The following is a 23,759-nucleotide window of genomic DNA, read 5'->3' as shown; positions in this document are numbered from 1 at the left end:
AAATAAACTCACATATATAATTCCAAGTACAGCCCTGCACAGAAGATACTATCATTTATCCTACAAGTAGATTCAAATATTTGAAACCAAGGCAATGAGTATCATAGCCATACTCACAAAGCAACTAGGCAAAAGGGACTAGGACTCACATTCAGGCATCATCACTGCTGAACCTGTACTCATAACCAACAATTTGGGTAAGGCAACATTGAGTAAACATCAATAATAGCATTTCAATAGGATTTATTTTTAATGGGAATAAAGTCAATATAGCTGTTGTGAAACACAATTACATATTAATTTAATCACCAGGCACCAAGTCGTTACTCTTTAGGGATTTTATATAAGAAATAAAGATCATGTGCTAACCTAGGTCTTCTTTCTTGCCTCTAATTGGTGTAGCTCCCGTATGCTTTCCCAGGTCAGACTCAAGTTATAAGAGAGAAAGGATGGGCAAGTGAGATAATTCTCCTTCCCCAGTCCATAGATGATCCCTCAGCTATCTTACTCTTCCTCCTGTTGCTAGTGGCATGCGTTCCTAGGTTAAGAATATGGTATTGTGGGTGTCTCCTTCATCCATGCTGGTGACTCTCATGTAGATCTTTCACTGATGACTTGAGTTCATACTACCCAAGGAAAAAGTCCCATGTCAACCTACCACCAAACCTTGGATACAAGATTGATTATTATGACTTTTCTAAATGTTTATAGTATTTCTCGCCAACACACTAGCAAATAAAGTGATTTGTTTTATGCATTAATCCCTCAAGACTGAATCTCTGGAAGTTTCATTTGGGGAAAAATAACTTTATGTACTTTCTCTTGTTAAAAGAAGGGAGAGGCATAGCTGAATTTACATTTCCCAAAGTGTGAAAGTGAATCCCCAATTCCAAGTACACTTTGATGGCCTGAAACTTTATGAAAATGAGCTGGCATTTGTCAGTTCAGCCTCCTTTGCTACTGTCACATCGACGGTGTGAATTGGGAGCTCCAAAGGGAAGCTATTGAATTGCAGAGAAACATAAGAAAAGTAAGATGATGACAGTTATTTATTTTAAAAAAGACCTGCACAACAATCTTCTCCATAGTCAAAAGAGCTATCAATTTGTGAAGAGCTTTTTTTCTGTTATGAAACTAAAACTAAATTAAATATCAAAATCAGTTCAAAGATTCAAGGCTACATTCTTTCCCATATCTTGCTAAATGAAATATAAGACCTGACGTTTCATATTTCTGCAGAAGCTAAACTATCTATTTTTCAGTTTGAATCAAAATAAAAATGAAAGAAAGCAATTAATAATTAACTATAGGTATTTTAAATTTGCATTTCCTTGTGTATAGGGTAAAATATAATCCTTACCACTGTAACTGTCTACCATGTTATCAATTTACATTTATTTTTATTTCAGCAAAAAGGAGAAAACTTGACTGCACATACTTGTTCTACTTCCTTATTTGCTTGGTCTATAGTGGTACTTGAGTAAATGACTCTACTATAAGTATCCAAGAAGCAGTGATTGGATGGAATATATTTAAAATATACGCACACTAATCTATTGATTGCTCTGACACCTCATTCCAGAAACAGAAAAATAGCAAAATAATAAACTTGAAACAAACTTTGGGAATGGAGAGATGACTGAGTAGTTAAGAGTAGTGAGTACTCTTCCAAAGGACCCTAGTTAAGTTTCCTTTGCCCACAGGGAAACTCATAACTATTTGTGTAACTCCAGTCTTAGGAATTCTAATGGTTTCTGACCTCAGCCACCAGGATATACATGGTACATAGGCATACATCTAACAAAACAACCCTGCACACTTTTTAAAATGGTACTCAACAAAGACCTACACAACAAAATGCCAAATGTTGATAGATAAGAAAATAATTCACCTCTTAAAACTTAATTTTGTCTTTCTCCAATTTGCTAATTTTGTTCTCTTGTATCCTGTGCCTCAAATTTTTTCTAAAACTGAAATAAAATGTAGATTTTATTATATTTTTAAGGTGAGAGAAAGCACATGCTATACCACAACTTTAACCAGCTTTACCAAAATCTAACAGTCTCGTTCAAGGCATTTTTATAAGATTTTATTTTTGTAAGCACATTTCTAAAGGAAAATTTCAATCACCTCAGGGTTTTGCTTTGGAACAAAGAAACCATGAAGCTATTGTGTAGTTTGAGTTTACTATAAATAAGCACAAAATCCCAAACAGAAACACAAACCAAAAAAGCAAAGCAAAGGGAAATGTAATCTGCAACTCAAACCTGATGTTTATACAAAAGTTAAATGGATGCATTAAGTATCTTTCAAAACCAAATCTCTGACAGTTTAGAAAGAGCCACTAGGGGTAGAAGAGTTATTCTGAAGATTAAAAAAATGAAAATTCTATTTGGTACTCAAAACAAAATGAACAAGAAAGATTATATGATAGAATGAAAATGTGCATGTGAATTTAACCATTCACTTGTCAAATACAACTGTGTTGTTCAAGGTGCCAAAGATATGGGGGAGTATTAGTTCAAGTCCTTGTCCTCATAGAGCATGTATGCTAATGAGTGAGGCTCTAGTATACAACTCAAAAGAAGCAAGCATGCTACAAGGTTAGGGAAGTCTGTAATCATGATGCTCTCAAGAGAGACTAAAGTAAAGTGAACTACTAAGGGTGCAAGAAGCTGAAAGAAAAGCAGTTAAGAAAATTGGCAAAGCAAAAGCAAAGACCTCAGGCATGAAAGAGTTGGGAATGTTGCTAAGCAGTTCAAGAAGGGTTAACCAGGCAGGGGGAGCTGGAGAAAGTGTCAGGAGCACTACAGCTACAGTGGGGATTTGTCTTAATGAATACTTGAGGTCTAAATTCTTTCTCCTCTGTTCTGGCAAGCTTCTCACTGGTTTGATCAATAGGCCACTGGGACTTGCTTTACTTTCAATGACATTGAAAGCCCATGAAGCTTCCATCATGATTTGGGAGTCCTCAGTCTGACAGATGCGCTCTAAGTCCAAATCTTGAAACTGTCATGTTGCAGTTCTAGTCAAAAGTCTCAGGTGAGCGAATCTCTTCATTCACCCTGCCAAAGGCCCAGACCCATTGATGGAACTGTATTGACCCTTCAGAGTAGCCCTGTTAGTTCATCTATGACCATAGATGACTCTGTGATGAGAACCAAATAGCCATGATCTGCCAGATTTTTCTACTATTATGCTATTCTAAACCATTAGTGTCTGAAATGAGTCCTACAAAGAAGCATCAATAACTGGGAGTTGAGCTTTGGAGCAACAGTGAGAATCTATTTGCCATTCCACAAGCGTATGCTACTTGAGGAGTTTTTGACCAAGAAAAGCATGCGATTCTATTTATAATTTTGAAAAAGCATTCTTGTTGGAGTATAAAACAAATGAACAGGCAACAAGAAACAATGCGAATTTTGAAGGTAAGGCTTTAGAAACCCCACTGTGCAGTGGAGAATGGGAGCTTGAACTGGGAAGGGAGTGGCGTGTGTCACATGGTTAAGTAAGGATTGCAGTAGAGAAGTCAAAGCCACGGGATTGCTGCTGGGTTACATGCAAAATGTGAGAAGGGTAAATAATAGCATGTAAGTTAAGAACCTACAAGCTATGGAGAATGGTACTTCAATTTTATACACATAGAAAAGGGCAACCCAGTATTAGTGATGTGTGTCTGTAATCTCTTAAAAGCTGAAGTAAGTTGGGTCATAAATCTGACGCCAGTCTGTAGAGCATGAAAAGCATAAGCAACAGGAGAGAGAGAGAGAGAGAGAGAGAGAGAGAGAGAGAGAGAGAGAGAGAGAGAGAGAGAGAAAGTGTGTTAAAGTCTTTGGAAACTTCTAAGGAAACTTCCCCATGGAGGGAGTTCTTGATAACAAATAAAAGTCTAAGCACATTGAAAATAAAAGAAAACACTGAAATATCTAGAAGGAATTGTGATCTAAGCCTTTCAACTGATAATTGGATTCAAGCACTTCAACATTTCACATGAAGCTGACATGTTGAAAACATGAGAGTCTCCCAGAAAAGATTACAAATATTAGAAGCTTTAATAAAGAAGCAATAGAGAATCAAAATGAAAAACAAAGAGGAGAAAAATAAAGAGATACTTGACTGTAGGGCATTTTCAAATAGAATTTCTATAAATTTAGAGTTTCCCTTTGTTTTGTTTTGTTTTATTTTGTAGAAAAGATCTCACTTTGTAGTCCTGGTTAACCTGAATCTCACTATCTAGATTAGGCTAGCCTTGGAGTTATAGAGATTCTCCTATCTCTACCTACTGATTGCTGGAAGTAAATGTGTCCTCCACCACATCTGGCATAAATTCTTCATAATAAGCTCCGTAAAATGATAAAACTCCACTCACCTGGCATAAAGAGCTGGATAGTGCTAATGATTAACAAAACATAGCACATGGCAACATGGAATTTGGAATGTGGAAATAGGTTTCTGGCTGCAGAATGGCATTTGTTTTGGCTTGAAAAACCAGATAGTTTCCATTTAATATTGATCTGGAATATCGGGTTAATACAAGACAACACCACATCAAACTACAATGATTCATAACAGGAGAAAACATTTTCACTTGCACTCATTACGGTAGCGTATCTAGTTAAGGCAAAAAGTCAATATGAAATCAAATACAACTGATAAGCACATTTTTAAAAGTAACCAAATGCTGGGCACTTACTGAAATTAATGACTTAGGTACTAAGAAACTCAAATTATTAAGGAACATATAACAGTATCATGCCCTATAAATACCCTAAACATAATTTTAGTAAAAACTGGTTATTACATCAATTTCTTTATTAAAGAAGACTTGAATACCATGTTTGTGTTTGGGCAGATTTGATCTCATTATGGTATCCATTCTTCCCAAATGAAAGGGAATATAATCTCCATCAGAGATTATATTTAAAACCATGAGAATGGTTTTGAATCTAATGATATATTTGTGAAACTCATAAAAAACAGTAAACAGACAGAAAATGTAACCATGAAAAGTATTGAAGAGAATTGGTGGGCCTTCTCTCCCAGATATTAAAATGATTTATAAATTTCAAGTATCTGAAATAAGGAAACATACATCAAAGATTTACAGACATAGCAGCAAAACAGAAGAAATATTATGACAAAAACTCGAATGCATACATATTTGACTTATGACTAGGAAGATAGAGGAAAGAGTTTAGAAAGGATGGAGTTTTCCATAAGGAGTTAGAGTAGAATAGACAGTTATATTTAAAATGTATTATATTACATTATGTACCAAAATAACTTCTAACAGATCAAAAATAAACATTCAAATTGTATAAAAATCAAAACAGGCATCTGATTTGTAATTGGAGAAAGGTGTTAATAATCTTCACTCTCCTTTCTATCCTCCAATTTCAGTTCCTTTCTTAGCCCCAGCTTTTCTTCCTCAGCCTATCCCTTTATCTCAGGCTCCAACACCAACAAATACTCTCCCCTGGAAACCTGATGTCCAGGCCATGGGCCAAGAAACGGGCAGAGTATTTCCTGTACTCTGTTTCCTATATTCCAATTTCAATTCCCTATTCTCATCTCCAGCCTTGTAGTAGGGCACCTGCAGAGACCGGTCTTCCCTTGCTTCCTCCATTCCCTGGAGACTCCACAGATTCCCTTGGCAACATATGGATCCTCTCAGTGCTCCTCATCCCCATTCCTAAGTGTCAGCCTCAATACCCAGGAGAAAGTTCTACTAAGAATCTCCAGAGGCCATGGCTTGCAGGGTCTCAGAAGCCCTCCTGATCAGGCAAAACACAGCCACCATATGCTTCTAAGATCTAGAGATAGCAACAGAAACAAGGAATGGAAAACACAACAAAGACAAGTCCAGATATCAGCACCTAGACTTACCCTTATCCCAAGCCAGACAAAGTATGTTCACTCTACCTAGATAATATACTGTCTAGATGTCAGCTTGAAAACAAAACCAATAATATCCAAGACAATATGTCTCCACTAGAGCCCAGAAACCCTACTGAAGTGGGCCCTGAAAAATGCAATGTAGCTGAAGCACAAGACAAGGACTTCAAAATATCCATAATGAATATATTCAATGACCTTAAAGAGTATATGAATAAAACCCTCAGTGATATATAGAAACACTTTCAAATTAAAAGAAAACTATTCAAGGCATGAAAGTGGAAATAGAATCAAATAAGTAAACCCAAATTGGTGTGAAACTGGAAATGTAAAAGTTAGGAATTCAAACAGGAACCTCAGAGGCAAAACTAAGCAACAGAATGGAAGAATATTAGGCACTGAAGAAAAGATGAAAGAAATGAAATTTTTTTTCTTTAAGTCTTTTTAAATCCAGGCATAGAACATCCAGAAAATCTGGGATACTTTGAAAAGATCAATTCTACAAATAATGGGAATAGAGAAAGAAAAAGAAGCTCAGGTCAAAGGTACACGAAATATTTTCAACAAAATCAAAAACGAAAAATTCCCTAACCTAAAATAAAAAGTGCCTATCTAGGTACAAGAAGCATACAGAATATCAATTAGACTGGACCAGAAAAGAAATTCTCCACAACCTTTTAGTCAAAACACTAAACATACAGAACAAAGAAAGAATATTAAAAGCTGCAAGGAGAAAAGACCAATTTAAATAACATTTGACTTCTCAATGGAGATACTAGAAGGTTCTAGACAGATGTTATACAAACTCTAATAGACCACAAATGCCAGCCCAGACTACTATATTTACCTACAAACTACATTACCATAGAGTTTAGGTATCTAGTAAGAGACCTGGTATAGGTGGGGTTTGTGTTGGATATCTCTAGGAAGGATACATATAATGACAGTTATAGGGGACGAGACTGGAATGGGTAAAATCAAATGAGGAGAGGAAGGAAAGTAGAGACACAAGGAAAAGGACAGCTAAATATAAGGGCTATTTGAAGGTCATATGAAAACCTAATACAGTAGAAATGTCTTTAAATATATACAAATATAAAAGTAATCTAAATGGAATTGACAAATAGCAGAAAGATGGAGCCCTTGGACATCTCTTGTCACTAAATGAAACCTCCAGTTCCAGGAATAGGTTACATCTAACTGAGTTATGGGATAAAAGGGCCCCATGGGAGCCTCCAAACAATCTAAGCCATTGCCAAGGATATTGGTTGTGCTTTATAAACTGATGGTAAGTCATATTACTGTATACAATACCTATACACCTCATTGAACTTGTAGAAAATGAGCTGGTGCCCTGCTAGAACCCTCAATGAGACTGACTAGTGTTTATAATACTGGAAGGTACTGCAAAATGAGATAAAGGTGATCAACAATCTAGCTACAAACCCTATGACCTACAAGAATGACTGGGATGTATGATGAGCTAGTGTTTTACTGGCACAAAGCTTGGGAAAGTAACTGTCACTATCTGATTAGGTTTAAAGCCCACTCTATGAGATGGGACCCATCTACAACACTGCTGGGGTGGCCAAGAACCTGAGATAAGCCAGGAGTATAGGATAAAACCAAATATTATGGTTCTACTAATGGAATATTGCAATAAAATGACTTCTAAGGACATTCTGCTATGCTCATAAATCAGCCATCATCAGAGAAGTGCTCCTTGTATTGGATGGAAACAAATACAGAGACTCACAGCTGGACAATGTGCAGAGAGTGTGAGACTTTGGAACATTCAGTTCTAATGGGATAGCTCCATCAAATCTCTCCCCTCAAGCCTCAGAGAACCCTGTGAAAGAGGAGGCAAAACAAGTGTAAGAGCTATCAGACTAAGAATGGGGTCCCCAATGGAGGAGTTAGAGAAAGGACTAAAGGAGGTGAAAGGGTTTGCAACTCCATAGGAAGAACATCAACCAACCAGATTCCCCCAGAGTTCCCAGGGATTAAACTACCATCCAAAAAGTACACATGGAGCAACCCATGGCTCCAGCTACTTATGTAGTATATGTATATGTGGTTTCCATGGGAGGAGGCCCTTGGTCCTGTGAAGGTTCAATGCCCCAGCATAGAGAAATGCTAAGGCAGTGAGGTGGGAGTTTATGGGGGAATGGGGGCGCACCTTCATAGAAGCAGGGTGAGGGATATGATAGGGAGGTTGCAGAGGGAAAACTGGGAAAGGGCATAACAGTGGAAACATAAATACATAAAATATCCAATTAGAAAAGAAAAAAGAGTGCCAAAGGGGATGGAGGACACTAAGGAACTAAACTCCTTCTAAACACAGCAGGACCAATGCACATAGAGTCTATGGTAGCATGTACAGAGCTTGCATAGTTCTGGGCCAGATAGAGTCCCAATGCTGAGAGAGGAAGTGAACAGAAGACCCCATAACTAATTTAGAAATAATCTAAGAAGTTGATGATAACTGCTTGCAAATGAAAAAATAGTTCTCTCCAATAGAGTCTAACTGGGTATGTAAACTACTCTTAAGGACAGGCTCCATGCCCAGAAGAAGATGGGTAGCACAAAACAAACTCAGTTGCAGTTTTTGAGGTTCTTTGTCTCATAAAGTTTTGCATTGGGTTTTATCTTTTGTTTTGTTTTGTTTTCCTTACAGGTCTTTTGCATATGTAATATGGTTTCCATTTTTGTGTTGCTATGGGAATTCTGTGCATTCCAATGTGTGTGTCTCTAAGCTATATGTTATTTTTTTAGCTCTTTTTGGCTCTTTTTCTTCTGTTTTTTCTATTTTGGTTTGTTTTTATTTTCTTGTTTTACTTTCTTATGATTATCATTATTATTCTAGATTATCATATTCTAGTGATAAAGAGAGAAAAATAGGATGTAAATTTGGGGAGGTGAGAAACTGGGGAGGATCTGGAAGGAGTTAAGGGAGGGAAACCATAATCAGAATTTATTATATAAAATAATTTATTTTCAATAAAAATAAACTATATATAAAAACAATCATCAAGAATTGGGCATGGTAGAACATGACTTCCTTCAGAATTTTGCAGAGGCAGATGATACAGATGGATCTCTGTGAGTTCAATGCCAGCCTGTTCTACGAGTTCAGGATGGTCTGTGCTACATAAAATAGAAACTGTTTCAGAGAGAGAGAGAGGGGGGGGGGGAGGGAGGGAGGGAGGGAGGGAGGGAGGGAGAGAGAGAGAGAGAGAGAGAGAGAGAGAGAGAGAGAGAGAGAGAGAGAGAGAAAGAGAGAGAGAAAGAAAGAAAGAAAGAAAGAAAGAAAGAAAGAAAGAAAGAAAGAAAGAAAGAAAGAGAAGGAGAAGCAAAGAAAGAGAAAAGCCATGCCACATATATGTAGCAGATGTGCAGCTCAGTCTTCATATGGGTTCCCCAAAACCTGAAGCAGGGACTGTCCCTAAAGCTGTAGCCTATCTGTGGAATCTGTTCCTTTAACTGGGCTGCCTTGTCTGGTCTCAGTGGGAGAAGATGTACCTAACCCTGCAGAGACTTGATTTGCTGGAGTGGGGTGATACCCAAGGGGTCCTCCCCCTTCTGAGAGGAGGAGGGGAGAATAGGGGAAGGGACTGTGTAAGGGTGGCAGGAGTAGGTGGGGACAGCAATCAGGATGTAAAGTGAATAAATTAATTAATTAATGGAGAAAAAGCAATCATTAATATAACAAAGAAAAACATCATAACATAAAAAGCAAATTGATCAAATGACTGAGAAAATATCTGCAGTAAATAAGACAGAATAAAGCTAACACCTACAATATATAAGGACCTCTTTAAAAAGTTAACAAATATCATAAGTGGTAATAATTATAGCTCCTAATGAAAAAGGCAGAGCAAGATGGCAGTTGAGCACAATCTCCAAATTTTCCCCCAACAAATACCAAAAAGAATGGCTATTCAATACTCAAAACTATCAGAACAAATTGCTACATGAAATCTGACAACAGTGGTACATATCTATAATCCCGGCTGCTTGGAAGGCTTCATTAGAAGGATCACAAACTCAAGGCCTTTGTGGGATGCAGAGTCAGTTTAAGGCTAGCCTTGCTAATTAGTGAGACCATCAAAAATTGAAAGTTAAATAAAAGGCTTTACTGTTGACTCTCACAAACATTTTAAAGTAGGTAATACCAATACCATGTAAAGTTCACAACAAAAGGGAAAATTACAGGTAAATATTCTTGATATATAGATGGACACAAAGATTATCAGAAGCAGTGATCAATGCAAAAGCAAGAGGAGTTTTATTATTTCAACATTTTGGGGCCATCCCACTTCAAGAAGGAGACGACCCTGAACAGATTCTAACAGGTGATTATATATGTACTCTTAGTGGAACAAAGCAACCTTCAAACCAACTCAGTGTACTACTGGGAAGTTTCCAAGGGTGAGTTGGTTGGCAGTCACAGGTGCCTTTGTTTGAAAGTTTGGCTTTTAGCTGTTCCAGGAACTAAACTGGCTTGTGCACAGATGTTTGTGGAGGAATTTTCCCACTGTCTGTAGATTGACCCCAAATCTGGCACTTTCACAGCTTTGGCAATATAGTGGGATCAAAGCTAACCTGGACTAGAGGTTAAGACCCTAACTCAAAATCAAAGAAAACAAAAGGAGAAACTGAATTAGAGACTGCATTTCTACATGTTTTATACACAGAAACTAAAACACAATTTTTTATAGCAGCGTTATTTGCAGTATATATATAAACAACTTATAGGTCCATGAGATCATAAAGTATAATGTAGCTAGACAGTGTGAGATGATTTAGCATAAACAGGAATGGGATGTTGGTATATTCTAAAACATAGATTAACCTAAAAACATTACTTTAAATTAAAGAAACTACTCTCATAATGCAATGTATTATGAAGTTCTATTTCTTTGAAATAATAAAGAAATTCACGTGTGTAGAGTGGTGACCTAGGGCTGGAAGGATCTGGAAAGAATCGTGGTGAGCATTTTATCTGCAGTGAGGAAAATGTTCTAAAATTTATTTTAGTAATGGGTTTACAACAATGTGCACCTATATCACACACATATATTATTATACATATATACTATAGCAAAATTATATATACTGATAAAATTTATAAATAAAATAATGTTAAATTTGTACCAAACATAAGACTTTTTGATATACATATTGTATTGAAGATTAAATCATGCAGGTTCCAGTGACCATTCATTCGAGAAGTATCAGAAACCTTTCAATATCAGTTATATAAAAGCTTAGCAATTTTAGCACACAACTTTAACTGGTTATTCAAGTTACTATTATCATTCAAGTTATATAACTTCGTTGTATATTAAATATAGAGTAGTGAAAATGGTTTAAAACACACACAACACTACATAAAATTAGCAATGATATTATTTTTTACATTCCTATGCTGGGATAAATAAGCAAGCACATGAGATAACAGAATACTTAGCAGTTTCTAAATTAGGCCTTCTTGTCACAATTACATGAAGAAAATTTTCATATCAGTAAGTATACAATTTTAATATTATTTATTGTATTAATATTGGATATTACTTAGTTCATGTCTTAAACATTTAAAACATTTTATTTGCATAAACAGTATGAAATAAATATTATTTATAAACATCTTCATCTATGTATAGAATTGATATTGAATTAAGATAATGTTTAGAAGTAGAAATTTTTACATAAATAATATATATGTAGATTTGCTGTATATTGCTGCTGTGGTTCAGAGTAGAATTTTCTGTAACAATTAGCAGTGTATTGGAAAGTATCTGTTTTCCTATATCTTATGCAAAAGCATGTGTTGGAGAACTTCCTAATCTGTGCTAGGAAATGATACCTCACAATTTTTAATATGAATTTAGTTCATATTTTTAAATATTTTATACATCTCTATTAGTAAGTTTATTATTTAAAACATGAATTTATTTTTATTAATTTTTTTCTTTTTTGATTTATAACAAGTCTTTAAATGTTAAGGATATGACACCTTTACTCTGTTGTGAGTGTTCCAAATATAATTTTTCTGTTTTCAGAGATACTGTATTTTACATATGGAAAATGCTATTGTTTTTTGCTATTTTTGTTAATATTTTTATTGGATATTCTCTGTATTTACATTTTAAATGTTATCCCCATTCCCCCTACTACCAATCCCCCTCCCCCTCCACTTATTTCCATGAAGGTGCTCCCTCTCCCAACCACTCACTCCCATCTCAGCACCTTGGCATTCCCCTACACTGGAAAAATGCACCTTCACTGGACCAAAGGCCTCTTCTCCCATTAATACCAGCCAATGCCATCCTCTGCTGCATATGAAACTGGAGCCAGGGGTCTCTCCATGTCTGCTCATTGGTTGGTGTCTTAGTCCATGTGTGGGGAGCCGAATGTGGATGCCATTACAAGATGGCGCTGGCTCCCTCACGGTTTGAGGTAGACAACTCCATATATAGTAATGCTCTTGTCAGCTAAGGCTCTGTACTCTGCTCATGCGCAGTACATAACCTATCTCCGGCCAGTCCCAAGGCCTCTGGTGTCAACAGACTGGTGACAACCAATCATGGCAAGCCCGTATGCGCTTCTCCCTATATAAGCTGACAGCTAGGGTAGTTCGAGCCCCTCGCTTCCTGCTATCCCCTTCAATCAAGAGGCTCCCACAATAAAGCGTGATCTGAGAAGAATCCTCTGGTGGTGGTCGTCTTTCCTTGCTGGTCGAGGAGCGCACTGCATCCATGGGAGTTCTGAAGTGTTTGGTTGGTTGATAATGTTTTTCTTCCCATGGAGTTGCAAATGCTTGCAGCTCCTTCATTCCTTTCTCTAGCTCCTTCATTCCTTTCTCTAGCTCCTTCTTTGGGGACCTCATGTTAAGGTCCGATGTTTAGCTGCAAGCATCCTCAGCTATATCTGTATGACTCTGGCAGAGCCTCTGCAGGAGCATCCATATCTGAATCCTTCTAGTAAGTACTTCTTGGCATTATCCAAGTACTATTGTACTTGGGTTTGGTGACTGCATATGAGGTGGATCCCCAGGTAAGACAGTCACTGAATAATCTCTTCTTAAATCCTTGCTCCTTTATTTGCTCCTTCATTTCTTCCCATGAGTACTTTATTCTCCCTTCTAAGAAGGACTGAGGCATCCACATTCTAACCTTCCTTCTTTTGAGCTTCAGAAGATCTGTGAATTGTTTCTTGCTTATTCAGAGATTTTGGGCAAGTATCCCCTTATCAGTGAGTGCATACCATGTGTGTTCTTTTGTGACTGGGTTACCTCACTCAGGATAACTGCTTCTAGTTCCATCTATTTGCCTAGGAATTTCATACAGTCATTGCATCTAATAGCTGAGTAGTAATTTATTATGTAAATGTCGGATGGAAAAGACATAAAGAAACAGTGAACTAATTGAGAAGAGGGTCAACAGGAGCACCTACATTGATTATAAGGCCTTTTAAAAGCATTATCTCAATACCAAATTCCTAAGGAAAAGACAGAAAAAAAATTTTATGAGAGGATTTTATATATTTTGGCACTCTACTAAATTGATAATATGCATACTGATGATATTATATAAGGAAAAAGAGCCCTGTAAACATCAACCATAGAAAGCTTAAGCTAACTTTAATCAATTTCACTTCCATGGTGTGGTTTAACAAAGGACTTACATAAGTTTCATACTAGAATCACAGCAGCATTCTTAGATATATTAAGTTGAGTTAATTTGTTTCATTTTTTCATACACATGTATGTAACATAATTTGATCTTTTTGACCCATGTCTCTCCCTAACCATTTCTCCCCCATATTCCTATTAGTCATCCTTGCTGAACAGTCTCAGAATGGCTGCAATCTCCACTGTTGCTTCCAATCTTTCTTGAGGGGAAGCAAAGATTGGCTACTCCTCCCTCTGCTTTGTGCTTTGTTACATTGGTGCACACAAACAGGTGGCTCAGTCCATGTAAGTAAATCCTTACTTAGAATTTCTATTGCTGTGATAAAATACTGTGATTAAAAGCAACTTGAGAAAGGGTTTGTTTCCTCTTACAACTCTCAAGTCACCCAATCCGTCACTGAGAGAAGCCAAGACTGAGACCAGGAGGAACTGATTCAGATGTGGAGGACTGCTGTTTAGTGGCTTGCTTCCCATGGTTTGCTCAGCCTTGGTTTTTTCTATCAGCCAGGACCACCTGCCTAAAGTTAACTCTGCCCACAGTGGAACTGGCACTCTCACATCAATAATCAATCAAGAAAATGTGCAATATAGGCTTGCCTATCAGCCAATCTTATGGTAGCATTTTCTATATAAGCACTTCTGGGTCCTCCAGTTTCTTAGGCCAAGCTCAGATTCTGGAGGGATAAGATTGTTGCTGCCAAAATTTTTGGTCATCTTGTTCACAGAAGACAGCCTGTGCTGTCAGATAATATGGCAGTGAGTTTCAATTCAAGATACCAGCCATCTTCTCTTACTTCTGGGCACATGGGAGTATGGCCTACCAAAATCTTCTGTAACAACTGATTATACAAGATCCTCTTATAAAAACAAAAATATAACCAAAGAATAAGCAAGGTATCCCAGTTTCTGCCTGCCAGGCCCTACGCTTGTGTATGGGAATAGACTGCAAACCATCTACTGGGATTGCTAGGCAACCGTTATGATATTATGGTCTGTCATAACCTTTCCCATCTTACTGTCCCTCCATCCTACACTACTTAGAGTTTCTACCAATGTTATCAAACACCATAGCTAAAATCCATTTGGATAAATGAGAACTTATTTTATCTTAAAGCTTCAAGTCTATCATCCAGGAAAGTCAGGACAGGAACTCAATGCAGGAACTGGAGGCAGGAACTGATGCAGAGTCCATGGACAAGTGCTTCTCACTGGCTTTCAGCATATGGCTTGCTCAGTCTATCTTCTTACACATCCCAGAACCATCTGCCCAAGGGTGGCACCACCCGTATTGACTGGTTCCTCCCACATTAATGATTAATGCAAAATAGTCCCCTGCAGGCCAATCTGGTAGGGCTATTTTCTCAGTTGAGTTTCCCTCTTCTCAGATAACTCTAGTGTCAAGTTAACAAAATAATAATAATCAAGACAGCCCCTGGAACAAATCACAGTATTCAAAGTGTTGTGATTGCTGCTGTTTTAACCATTAATCATATTCTTCACCTTATACATTTCATCTATCAGTCCATAGGCAACTGGATCAAGACTGTTCTTTCTCAAACCTTTGCTGAACCTTGGCTTTCCATGTCTCCCACTATAAAAAGCAAGGTTGCTCCAGTACTCTAGAGCTAACCCAGTCCACAGTCTTCATCCTTCCAACACTCTTAGCAATGTCAGCCATACTAACATTCTCAAGTGCTTCCAGAATACTTTGGTTTGACATGCAGGTTTCTCCTCGGGTCAATTTTATTTGTCACTCTCCCTTCACGGAACTTCCTTTCTACAAAATCTACATTGATAATTTTCTAAATTTCTTGTTTGCCTGAAATGTCTTTTTATAAGGGATGTATTTCCAAACTACTTTTAGAGATTGGATTGTTGAATTATTTCCTCTTTCTACAAGGAGGTAAAAATGGAGGGGCATTTTCATGAGAAGAGAAAGGGTGGTACTCCCCATGCAGGATACACCAGAGGTAGAAGTGAAAGCAACTGGAGTTAGAAGAAGAGAAACCAGCATGTTTTCATTAGTGGACACATAGAAGGGGCAGCCATCTACAAACCAGCAAGGCAGATACCACACACACCAGAAACTGAGTTTTCAGAACTTCAGTTGGAGGATTCTAGCCTCCACAACAGTGAATGAGTCATTAAATCTGTGAATATTTTCTATGTTGTGTTTTCTATGGCAACCTATACAACCACCACAGTCATAGGTTATCACTTTTCCTCTTTCCATCTGTGCTGCTAAATGCCCTTGACTTATTCTACCGTAGTCCTTAATAGCAAGTAAAACTGTCAAATTTACTTTATTATTTTACTTTATGTTTTCTATTGGAATATGAACCAGTAAGTGCAATAATTTTAGTTGCTTTAATTCGCCAATATGTCTACAGCATAGAGATTCTCAATAAATATCAATGTGGTAAATTAATAGACTATATAGCCTTTCTTCCTTTATACAATAAGCAATTTATAATAAGCATTATAGCTACTACTCCCTTTAGGTTAGTTGTCTCTTTGTAGCTGCATGGCCTACTCTAATCCATATGGTGACATCCTGGTAAGTCCTTGAGGTCACTAGTTGCTCCTGAAAGTATGGGTACATTGTAATAGCCACTAATGTAGACATGATTCCTCTCAGAGAAACATGTTGATTTCTTGTCCTTACTTATCCAGGATATGTGGAATTTTTTTATGTTTTAAATCTGAAGTTTCTGTCACAGCCTTATGGTTGGAATGCTGGGCCCCTAGACAGTAGTGCTATTTCAGGAAGCTAGAGAACTTTTAAGAATTGAAGAGCCAGTGAAAGTAGGTCACCAGAAAGAGACCCTTTGAGGGTTCTAGTTGGTTGGCCATTATTTCCTGCACCTTAAATGCTCTACTTTTTTATATTTATATATATTTATATTTTGCAATATTGTAAATGGTGTCTTCTACATACTTTTTATTGAAAAACTTTATTTTAAAAAATGAAGATAAATGTACAAATTTTTAAGCATTTTTGCATAAAAGTATACAAATACATTTTAAGGTTGTAATTAAGTATTTGTATATATGTAACAGTAATATAGGAAAAGAGGGTATTAATTTGAGGGGATAGGAGAGAAGCTGGGAGGGACTGTAGGGAGGAAAGGGGGATGTGATACAGTTCTATTTTAATTAAAATATATTCTTTTCTTTCTTGAACTTCAGTCTGTGAGTTGTTTCTGCGGTGTTCAGAGCTTTCTGGGGTTAGTATCCCATTATCAGTGACTGCATTTTTTTTTTTACATCAAGAGTAGCTTTATTGAAAGGGAGCTTACATGAATAATGGATTTAATATAAACTTGTGTATTTAGTAACTTATGCACACACTGCTGTCCGCCACAACACAACTGCTCACAATTTCTACCCAGCTGCTAACTTGCCTTCCATCACCTTTTTGAAAAAGAACCTAGAGAGCATTCTTGAAGGTCGTTTTCTAGGAAATGTATGAAATGAAAAAGGGAAGGCAGGTAAAATGCAGCACAAGACCAGTGAGGCCTGGGGTCTACTTTGGAAAAGCTGACAGAGCACTGTCTAGAGTGAACACTTATAAACCCCGCAGATGATTTAAAATGTTAATGGTCTTAAATCAATCTTAAACTGAAGATGAGGAAACTAGGCCAGTACAAATACTCTTTCTGAATATACCTATGTAAGAAAATGTGTCTATGCACAGAATTGCTATGCACATATGAGGTTATAGAGAAATGAAGGTCACTTTGGTAATTTTATTTTAGATGGTCTTTAAGAATGAATGGCATTTGTTCAAACAGTGGCATGGCATGAAAAATAAATATTTGATTACAAACCTCTGTAAAGTAATATGGAATGAAGGTGAATGCTAAAACTAAGACTTTTGTAAAATAAATTAGAAATTGGAAATGCTTTTATTTCATACTGCAGAAAGCCATGGGCTACTTTAATTTGCCAGAATCATAGCTCTTATGATTAACAAATCTATAAAACTTGATGAAGACGATTCATTTAAAGAAAAAACTATTTTAAAAGGAAAAAGTGATGGTAAACCAGAATCAAGCTGTTAAAAGACCAAATGGCAGAAATAAGATGGTTACCAAATGAAGAAGGGCCTGCAGTTCTGAGTACCCTCTAGGGCTGAGCAAGTCTAGTGAGCCCTGTTCCAGAGCCAACCACTTACCATACAGAGACTCTGTAAGCCAGTTCTGAGCTGGTTTCCTCTGTATGCAAAATAAGTTCTGAAAGACACTGTACATTTTCCCAAGCACGGAAAACTGATACAGAGACTGTGGACTAACAATGGTTTCAAAAAGAGAGAAATAAGAAAGGAAAAAAGATCAGATTTTTTTCACCACTATTGACAACTGAGTTATTACTACTGAGTCATGCTAAATAGAGCCCATGTTCTTCAGTGACTGCATATTATGTCTGTTCTTTTGTGACTGGGTTATCTTACTCAGGATGATATTCTCTAGATGCATCCATTTTCTTAAGAATTTCATAAAGCCATTGTTTCTGATAGTTGAGTAGTACTCCATTGTGTAAATGTACCACAATTTTTGTATCCATTCATCTACTGAAGGACATCTGGGTTATTTCCAGCTTCTGGCTATTATAAATAGAGCTGCAATGAACAATGTGGTGCATGTATCTTTGTTGTATGTTGGAGCGTCTTTGGGGTAAATGCCTAGAAGTGGAATAACTGTGTCTTCAGGTAGTACTATGTCCATTTTTCTGAGGAACCACCAGACTGATTTCCAGAGTGGTTGGCTCCCACCAAGAGTGGAGCAGTGTTCCTCTTTCTCCACATCCTTGCCAGCATCTGTTGTCATCTGAGTTTTGGATCTTGGCCAATCTGACTGGTATGAGGTGGAATCTCAGGGTTGTTTTAATGTGCATTTCCCTGATGTCTTCCACATACTTTTACTACCATGGACCGAACTTCTCCCCCATCCTTTCCCAACCATGATGGAAATGTATGGTCAGAAATCATGAGCCCAAGCCAACTGTAAGTTATTTCGTTCCCTTATTGTGATCACAGCAACCCAAAAGAACTAATAGAGTGGGTTCATTAGGGGTTCTTTCAAAGCAAAACATAAAACAATGTTGTGGATTCTGGTGATGGCAGGGGTCAGATGTGAAATAAGGCAGGGAAAGGTGAAGAATGTTGAACTGATTGTGGGCAATTAGAGAGCATGTGTTTTGGGCCCACTAAAAATGCTGATAATTGTAGCCTAGAATTATTCCTTCATAGAAGAAGAAGTATCTAGGGACCCACTCTTGTCCTCTTTTGCTGAACAGTTGCACCTCTATGTGTGCTAAGTCTCATACCACACTTACAGGCTGAGAAAGATACAGAGTGGACTTGAAAACCTCTTGAACATGTGCAGGAAATGGCCAGGATAGCTACACAAAAAGACACAGAAAGGTGAAAAGTATGGATAACAAAAAGCATTGGCTATATTTTGTTATCAAAGATCGCTTTTAAGAACCATTTTAGAATCTCATGATCAAAATATTTTCATCTCCTTTTTCTAAGCTTTCATCTTTCTTTTTTCATACTCAAATGAACTTTATCCTGCTGAGCCCTTCAAGTAAAAAAACCATCAAAAAAAAAAAAAGAAAGAAAGAAAAAAGAAGTACTCCACAGACAGACGATAGCTTGCAGGTCTTAATTCACCTTTATTTTCAAGAACAATGTCACCTGTTAGATTGTGAGAATTCTTCCTTACCTGCTGTAGATCTTCTTTTCCAATAAATTTCATTATGTAGGTAAAGGTATTACCTATTATCACTGTTCCTCTTGAGGTAAGATGGGGATGGTATTTTAGTAGGAACTGTTGCCTGTCATGTCAGATTCCCCTGGGCAACTTACCCTTCTCAGTGATTAATTAAAACTGCCACACCAAGTCAGCTAAATGGCACAGTATCCAGGAACAATGATGGTTTTCTCAGAGACAAAGTATCTCCAAAGGAGGGCTTTATCTAAGACACAGTGTTCATTTCCCTGTCCCCCAAGGAAATCACAACTGAATCTCACATTTTAAGTATGCAACTGTAAGTTTAATGAATATATATCTGTCTGTTTAGTTGCCTCGAATTCTTTGACATTTCTTTTATGGAGAAAGAGCTATTCTTTGGTGCCTTTTTTTGAATCCAGTCAAGTGTCTAGCTGCTGTGACCTCCAAAGAAAGGTGAAAATGGTGCTAAGCCATCCCTTTTCTTTCCTTCTTATTTGTTGCTTTATATGTTTGAGACAGGATCTGACTGTGTAGCTGAGTGTGGCCTTAAACTCATAATTCTCAAGCCTCCATCTCCCAAGGGTTGAGATTATAGACCTGTGTGTTCATTCTTGATACGTTTGCCTGGTGGGTTCTGATTCAAATTCGATACTTGCATTCTTCACACTTTGCCCTCCTGTCTGGGAAAACTGGAAGGGAAAAACAGTAACTACTTTCTTTTCCTTTCAGTCCCTAGGCCAGATCACCAATATTGTTTTGTTTGTTTGTCTGTTTGTTTGTTTTCAGGAGTTTTCAGGAGAATTCACTATTTTATACAGATATCTAAACTCAACGACCCTAGATACCTGTCTTAATTTCTTAGCACTATGCACAAACCCCAGGAAGGCAGTCTCCCTTCTCTCCTCATCAGTGAAAGCTAATGTGCCAGATCAAAGGCTTGTCCAGGCAAGAAAAGCAAATCATTTGAAATAAAAACTGAATTTATACAAATTTGATTTTTTACGCCCTTACCTTAAATGCATGTTATTACTTTAAAACTGGGGCATGCATGAATTACATTACAACGTCAATTTGAGAAAAGCAATTAACTGAGTAGAGAAAATACAATTCAAGATAACTATTCTAGTACCTCACTAAAATAAAAACAGAAATTATAAAGCACATTTCTGTTTTGGAGGCTCTAATTAGGATCATGACATCCCAAAGCAAAACCGAGCATAGTCAGGACATATGTAGAGCACAAAAATCTCACACTGTAGTCTCTTATTTAAGTAGGATCCAGATTATACCCAAAAGAGACACAAATGTACATACTGAGAGTTGGGATAAATAGAAAAACCTTATCCTAGACACAAGCATTGAACATGATACATCTAAAGATGAAATTCTGTGTAAGGTTTATCCTTTGGTTCAAGGCCTTATTTACTTTTATAAAACAAAGATTGTATTTGTAACTCAGTGATAGAATCAGGTTTTGCTAAGTACGCATTAACATCTATTTTTTTCTGATTGTAAAACCCCAGTTCAGTATATGGTAAAAGCAAAATGCCCATATTTCATTTCATCTAAAGGTAGTCATATAATATATGTTAACCTAGGACAGATAAATGTGAGGGAAAAAAAGACACTTAAAATAATAAAATAAAAGCAATACTGTGTCTTCTCATATAGTCTTCCTCTGTGGAAGATGAAAACAATTTGTGAAGGCACGAGTGTCATATTTCAAACCAAGGACAAGATCTACAGCATGCCAGGGAGCAAAGGACCCTAATTTCTTACAAAGCTAGTATGCTAACACCTTTCAGAAGAGTTACAAACGCCCTGTTGGAAGAAGCCAAACCCTCTAACCCGGGTTTCAGCTTGGGGAAGTTCGAGAAATGCCAGAGGAATACAAAAGAATATTAACTGTATATGTGATATTGGAAAATCACCCATAGGTGAGTTTGGAGATGGGCAAGAGGACACAGAAGAGTTATGGGCTGTAAGAACTGAAGAAAGGAGTCTCTAAAAGGCAAATTCATGAAAGTAGGACACATGGAGCCCTGAACACCAGCTAATCATGAGGACCTTTCCTCAGATTTTACCCTGTATCTAAACCAAATAAATAGAAAAGCACCATCATGACCCCTCTAAGTGGGAGAAAATAAAACATTTCTTTACAGTGCCTTGATTAAATAATAACCTAGATGTTAAACATGCTGAAGCATATGGAGGATTTTTTTTTTCTGGGACACATCTAGATGAGTCACAATTCTAGTTACGAAGCATTCACAAACAACAAAGAAGGCCAAAGGTTTGCCTGAGTGATGGCTCCACAGGAACTGGTGAGGGGCACGAGTTCACTGATTAAAATGAACACTGAATTGCTGTTTTTATTCTCCTGGAATACACTTGTTATTGGCTGGACACCAGCAGTGCATACAGTGGTAAAAACATTACCTAAGATCACTTGATTTTTTTTTTTTTTTACAAAAAGCTTTTTTATGTAAGAGCTGAGATGTCAAATCACTTGAAAGAGAAAAACAACGTCTGATTTTAAACATTAATCTAAGATAGTCATATGTCTTTGTTTCTTTCATGAAGCATGCATAACGTCAAGGGTGAGCCAGCATTTAAAAGGATGAGTTTCCTCTACAATGGAATAGTAGTGCACTGTTTGCCATTTCTCTTTTGGGAAAATCCTACACAAGGTATAAGTCTATTCTCATGAAATTTCACCAGGGAATAATTTGGTAAAAATTTCATAAGGTGTGATGTTTTTACCTAAGCTCCACAAAGAAAAATCTATCCATTTTTATGTCACTGGGTCAAGCATAGCTCTCCTCAAACTTTAATGTGCAATAAGAATTATCTGGGGATTTTATTGAACTGCAAGCACTGGCAGAGCAGATTCCACCTGAAACCCTGCATTTCTGATAAGCTTTCTAGTGATGAAAATGAAGGTCGTCCATGAATCACACCTCAACTAGCTAGAGAGGAAAGAACGGGCTCACTGAACTGCTCATCAGAAGCATTTAGGGCTCCTTTTAACAAAAAAGTCTTGGGCTACATCCCAGGCCTACAGAATCAGAATCTCCAGGACTAAGGTACAGGAGTTTGTATTATTAACTATCTCCCCAGGCAATTCCTATTCAGCCATGAGATGCACCTGTCTGCAATGATCAGAGCAGCAGGGCCCAGAGAATAGCTGTTTACCCCCTAACTCAGAATCGCCTGAGGAACCTGAAAACCACACAGATAGCTCTCTGCAGATACCTCCCCTTCTGCTGTCTGGGCAGTAGGCAGAGGGATGGAGGAAGCAGGAAAAAATAAGGTGACTGTATAAAATGAGAAATTGACGTCACTTCAACTCCCACCTGGCAGGAACAGAGAAGGCCAATTCTCCTAGAAGTGACAGCATGGAGCTTGCCTCCCACTGCCTGACCACCTGCACCTCCTTCCTTCTCTTCCTCCCCCTGGCAACCATGACAGCCAAAGGCTGCCCCTCCAAGACTGCTGGAGGCCCTGGTTAAAGATATTTTTAAATACACAGAAATTAGAGGGGGAACAAAAGAAGCTATGGGAATAATAAAGTCATTGACATCTGTTGGAAATAAATACCTATTTAAATATCGGCACTTGCTGAAATAACAACAGGATTTTGATTGAAAGCATGCAAGTCTATTGGATAAAATGAGAAGTTATGTCATCTTAATCCCCAAGTGATAGAAGATAGGGTTGTGTTTTCCTTTGTTACAATATTCCATGTTGCTGGGAATTTCACATCCATTAGTACAATGCTTTATAATCAGAAGTAAGTGATAAAACCACTTGCATTTGGAAAAGCCAAAACAAAAAGGTTACAAGTACTAAAAATATAAGAGACAGATTAGTGAGAATGCAGTCCCTTCATTCCAAGAGATCAGGAACTTAGTAGTAGGAACCTGGACTCTTTCCATATAGCTGGAGAAAATGTGCAGTTTGTCTTTCTGAATTTGGGTTCTTTTACTCAGAATAATTGTTTCTACCTCAATCTAGTTTACCCATATATTTCATAATGTCATTTTTTCTTAACAGATAAATAATATCTCATTTTGTAAATGTACTACACCTTCATTATCCATTCATTACTTTATGGACATCAAGGCTATTTCCAATACAGCAACAATAAACATTGATGGATAAGTATGTAACAGGATAAAGAGTCCTTTGGTTATATACTTAAGAGTAATATGGTTGGATTTATGGTAAATAGAGTCCCAGTTTTCTGAGGATATGCCATATTGATTTCTGTAGTGGCTATCCAATTTTGCACTTCAAACAGCAATGGATGAGTGTTCCTCTTATTACACACCCTTGCCAGCCTGAGCTGCCATTGGCTTTATTAATCTTGGCCATTCTGACTGGTATAAGGTGAAATCTGAAAGTAGTTTTGGCTTGTATTTCCCTGG

The sequence above is a fragment of the Micromys minutus genome (assembly GCF_963924665.1).
Source record: "Micromys minutus genome assembly, chromosome: X".
Classification (NCBI taxonomy): domain Eukaryota; kingdom Metazoa; phylum Chordata; class Mammalia; order Rodentia; family Muridae; genus Micromys; species Micromys minutus.
The sequence above is the reverse complement of the archived record's forward strand: the minus strand, read 5'-3'. Positions refer to the sequence as shown.